Genomic DNA, 6000 nt, shown 5'->3' with positions numbered 1-6000 from the left:
GGACATCACAGTAAAGCAGCAGAGGGCTACTTAGCTGTGTGCTATCAATCCACTGCTAAGAAATAGTTTGTCTACGTTAGCACTGATAATAACAACATTGCTAATATTTAGGTCCCAATATGTATAAAGAGTATTTTTTGGCAGGTTTTGGATGGTTATTTATTGAGTTTTGTGCGCAAAATAGAGAGCCCCCATTGACTACATTGTTAGCTGACTTTTTATTGATTTATTTATTTTACGACTTACAATGCATAGAAAAACAAAAACATATGTGTTCTTGTCTTACCTAAGGATTGTGAATGATAGACAGCACATCTCCCTCCAATTTTTGCATATTTCCAGTGTGACTGATCTAGAGTTGTCCCAATACCAATATTTGGGTACCGGTACCAAAATGTATTTCGATATTTTTCTAAATAAAAGGGACCACAAAAAATGTAATTATTGTCATAATTGTAACAAAAAATCTTAGGGTACATGAAACATATGTTTATTATTGTCATTTAGTCCTTAGTGAACATACTACAACTTGTCTAACAAGTAAACAAACAAAGACTCCTAATTAGTCTATGCAGTAACATATTGTGTCATTTATACACCTATTATTTTGTACACACTATGAGGGACAAACTGTAAAAATGGATTATTAATCTACTTGTTCAATTACTGTTAATATCTGCTTATTTTCTGTTTGAACATGTTCTATCTACACTTCTGTTAAAATTTAATAATCACTTATTCTTCTCTTCTTTGATACTTTACATTAGTTTTGGATGATACCACACATTTAGGTATGGATCCAATACCAAGTAGTTACAGGATCATATACAGTGGGGCAAAAATGTATTTAGTCAGCCACCAATTGTGCAAGTTCTCCCACTTAAAATGATGACACAGGTCTGTAATTTTCATCATAGGTACACTTCAACTGTGAGAGACAGAATGTGAAAAAAAAATCCAGGAATTCACATTGTAGGATTTTTAAATAATTTATTTGTAAATTTTGGTGGAAAATAAGTATTTGGTCAAGAACAAAAATTCAACTCAATACTTTGTTATTGCCAACAAAGGTTATATTACAGAGGTCAAACGATTACTATAGGTCTTTACCAGGTTTGCACACACAGTAGCTGGTATTTTGGCCCATTCCTCCATGCAGATCTTCTCGAGAGCAGTGATGTTTTGGGGCTGTCGCCGAGCAACACAGACTTTGAACTCCCTCCACAGATTTTCTATGGGGTTGAGGTCTGGAGACTGGCTAGGCCACTCCAGGACTTTCAAATGTTTCTTACGGAGCCACTCCTTTGTTGCCCGGGCGGTGTGTTTGGGATCATTGTCATGCTGGAAGACCCAGTCACGTTTCATCTTCAAAGCTCTCACTGATGGAAGGAGGTTTTGGCTCAAAATCTCACGATACATGGCCCCATTCATTCTTTCCTTAACACGGATCAGTCGGCCTGTCCCCTTAGCAGAAAACCAGCCCCAAAGCATGATGTTTCCACCCCCATGCTTCACAGTAGGTATGGTGTTCTTGGGATGCAACTCAGTATTCTTCTTCCTCCAAACACGACGAGTTGAGTTTATACCAAAAAGTTCTATTTTGGTTTCATCTGACCACATGACATTCTCCCAATCCTCTGCTGTATCATCCATGTGCTCTCTGGCAAACTTCAGACGGGCCTGGACATGCACTGGCTTAAGCAGGGGGACACGTCTGGCCCTGCAGGATTTGATTCCCTGTCGGCGTAGTGTGTTACTGATGGTAACCTTTGTTACTTTGGTCCCAGCTCTCTGCAGGTCATTCACCAGGTCCCCCCGTGTGGTTCTGGGATTTTTGCTCACCGTTCTCATGATCATTTTGACCCCACGGGATGAGATCTTGCGTGGAGCCCCAGATCGAGGGAGATTATCAGTGGTCTTGTATGTCTTCCATTTTCTGATAATTGCTCCCACAGTTGATTTTTTCACACCAAGCTGCTTGCCTATTGTAGATTCACTCTTCACTGTCTGGTGCAGGTCTACAATTCTTTTCCTGGTGTCCTTCGACAGCTCTTTGGTCTTGGCCATAGTGGAGTTTGGAGTCTGACTGTTTGAGGCTGTGGACAGGTGTCTTTTATACAGATAACAAGTTCAAACAGGTGCCATTAATACAGGTAACGAGTGGAGGACAGAAGAGCTTCTTAAAGAAGAAGTTACAGGTCTGTGAGAGCCAGAGATCTTCCTTGTTTGAAGTGACCAAATACTTATTTTCCACATAATTTACAAATAAATTCTTTAAAATTCCTACAATGTGAATTCCTGGATTTTTTTCCACATTCTGTCTCTCACAGTTGAAGTGTACCTATGATGAAAATTACAGACCTCTGTCATCATTTTAAGTGGGAGAACTTGCACAATCGGTGGCTGACTAAATACTTTTTTGCCCCACTGTATTGGTCATGATTTAAGTCCTCTTGTGTCCAGGGACATATTTACTGACTTTATAAACAGCATATTAATTTTTTTTTTAACGAAAAAAATGTTTGTGATGCTAAAAATATCGTTGTAATCATAGTAGTATCGACTAGATACACTCTTGTACTTGGTATCATTACAGTGGATGTCAGGTGTAGATCCACTCATGGCGTTTGTTTACATTGTGACGGCGGTGAGCTATTGTATCCTCCTACGGTGTGTAGTGAAACATGTTTAGCTATTCTTCGTCCTCCAGTGATAATGCTACTTGTAAGAAACTTACTTTATTGTCGTCATGTAGGCCAGGATTAGTGATTTAGAAGTAGCTAAAACACTGTGGATGGATGTTAGCCATGTCTTAAAGCAGCTCTTCCTGGGGGTGTTTCAGTGTTATAACTTCACCTTTATCTTTACTTTTTACACCAAAATGCGTCCTTTCTCCCTTTTCTGTCTACACACTGTGTCTGCTTGTAAGTACTCTGTGTGTGTGCGCTGCCCAACATGCTCCTCTGCTCGTAAAACCAGCGATTCCATGTCATGACGTGACGATGACGCGCCATGCAGAAGCGTTCCCATTGTGACGTCACTCTCCGGAAATAGCTGAAAGTATTCAAAAGAGGAATATTCAAAATGGCTGACTGAATTTTTGGGGCATTTTGTGATGTTCAAATAGTATTTTTACATACTTTGCGGAATGTAAATACGACTGGATATGGTTTAATGGATAGAATGAAACACAATGAAGCATTGTAAGCAGAGGTGGGTAGAGTAGCCAGAAATTGTACTCAAGTAAGAGTACTGTTACTTTAGAGATTTATTACTCAAGTAAAAGTAAGGAGTAGTCACCCAAATATTTACTTGAGTAAAAGTAAAAAGGATGTTGTGAAAAAACTACTCAAGTACTGAGTAACTGATGAGTAACATATACACACACACATATATATATATATATATATATATATATATATATATATATATATATATATATATATATATATATATATATATATATATACACACACACATATATATATATACACATATATATATATATATATATATATATATATACACATATATATATACATACATTAATATATACAGTATATAATTTATATTTATTTATTTTGCCGTTATTGTTTACATGTTAAAGGTGTTTTAATGAATATACATGCATGTTTAACACATATAGATTCCTTTCTTTCATGAAGACAAGAATATAAGTTGGTGTATTACCTGATTCTGATGACTTGCATTGATTGTAATCAGACAGTAGTGATGATAACGTCCTCGTTTTCAAATGGAGGAGAAAAAAAGTTCCTCCTTTCTGTCTAATACCACATGAAAGTGGTTGGTTTTTGGCATCTTATTTGTCCAGCTTCCATGTTCGTTTTTATACACTTTACAAGAAATACATTGGCGGCAAACTCCGTAGCTTGCTAGCTTGTTTGCGCTGGCTTTCGGAGACTCTTATTTTGAAAGCGCATGCGCGATGGAGCGGCACTTTTATTGTGAAGACAGGAACTGTGCAGTCAGTCTTTAGGCTTCTGACGGGATGTACGGTTGAAATAAAAAAGGGTCTTTTTTCCTTCACACTTTTGATTGATTGATTGGAACTTTTATTAGTAGATTGCACAGTACAGTACATATTCCGTACAATTGACCACTAAATGGTAACACCCCAATAAGTTTTTCAACTTGTTTAAGTCAGGTCATGTGACCGCCTGGCTCTGTTTGATTGGTCCAACGTCACCAGTGACTGCATCTGATTGGTGGAACGGAGTGAACGTCACCAGTGACTGTATTTGTTGAAACGCAGGCACTATGAAGGTCTGTCTGACAGACCAAAACAAACAAAGTGTGCATTAACAGATGGATAAAAATTAGTAGCGAGTAGCGAGCTGAATGTAGATAAAAGTAGCGGAGTAAAAGTAGCGTTTCTTCTCTATAAATATACTCAAGTAAAAGTAAAAGTATGTTGCATTAAAACTACTCTTAGAAGTGCAATTTATCCCAAAAGTTACTCAAGTAGATGTAACGGAGTAAATGTAGCGCGTTACTACCCACCTCTGTAGATATCTAAATGTCAAGTTCTCAACAATTATTCAGTTTAGGAAGTCACGGTAATTCTGTCTTGACAAAATTGAAAAGCACTGATCTACAAGATTGTTAAAGCTGTACCTTTATTAATAATTGTTGAATATTGACAATCCAAATCCTTTTTTTTTTCTCTCTTTTTTAAAAATGAGTTTTGTAATTGTATGTATATGTCCCCAGACCACATGTAGTAAATGAATGAAATAGGTTTATTTGTGTCATATAATCAACCATCAACCATTTAGTCTGATCAGTTTAAGATGAGACATATTTAACAATCATACACAAAAAAAATGACGTAAAAAGGAATAGGCTGAAGCCAAAGCTTATATTTGCCTATCCTATACCTTCACTGAAAATAAGATTACCTGCAACATCAACGTTCAAAAAAATCAATGGGATGAAACTAATTGTTTCTATATTTTATCATTTTCAATTATTTCACCTTTCAAGGTTTTCTTTAAAACCTTAACAAAGAAGTACATGTCTTCAACTCATCACTGAGCTTTTTCCACCATTTAACTCCTAAAAGTGAAATACATTTGTATTTTATATTCCTTCTTACTTTACCTATATCAAAAATCAATATCCCCCGTAAATAATAGTTTTCTCCTCTTCATTGAAATAAGTTAAGAATACAAGCTGGAAGTCTGTTGTTCTTTACTCCAAACATCATTTCCATTGATTTTAAAAACACAATATCTGAACATTTGAACACATTAGAACTTATAAATAATGGTTTAGTATGTTCACAGTAGCACGCTTTGTGTATTATTCTAATCAACCTTTTTTGAAGTTTAATCAATGTTTGTTTTATAAACATTTCCCCAAACGTCAACACAAAATGTTAAATATGGAAAAATAAAAGAAAAAGATAACATATGCAGACATTTCTTATTCAGCATGTGTCTTACTTTATAAAGAACAGCAATGGATTTGGATATTATTCCCTTTATATATTCAATATGCGCTTTCCAACATCATTTATGATCAATTATTATTCCCAAGAATTTAGTTTCATATACTCTTATCAATTTCCACTTCATTTAATTTTAATTTTGCTTCACTTCGTCCTTGCACCACTAAACACCATAAATGTAGTTTTCTAATCATTTATCCATCCATCCATTCATCTTCTTCCGCTTATCCGAGGTCGGGTCGCGGGGGCAGCAGCCTAAGCAGGGAAGCCCAGACTTCCCTCTCCCCAGCCACTTCGTCTAGCTCCTCCCGGGGGATCCCGAGGCGTTCCCAGGCCAGCCGGGAGACATAGTCTTCCCAACGTGTCCTGGGTCTTCCCCGCGGCCTCCTACCGGTCGGACGTGCCCTAAACACCTCCCTAGGGAGGCGTTCGGGTGGCATCCTGACCAGATGCCCGAACCACCTCATCTGGCTCCTCTCCATGTGGAGGAGCAGCGGCTTTACTTTGAGCTCCCCCCGGATGACAGAGCT

The sequence above is a fragment of the Nerophis lumbriciformis genome, linkage group LG06, assembly GCF_033978685.3.
Source record: "Nerophis lumbriciformis linkage group LG06, RoL_Nlum_v2.1, whole genome shotgun sequence".
In the NCBI taxonomy this organism is placed as follows: domain Eukaryota; kingdom Metazoa; phylum Chordata; class Actinopteri; order Syngnathiformes; family Syngnathidae; genus Nerophis; species Nerophis lumbriciformis.
The sequence above is the reverse complement of the archived record's forward strand: the minus strand, read 5'-3'. Positions refer to the sequence as shown.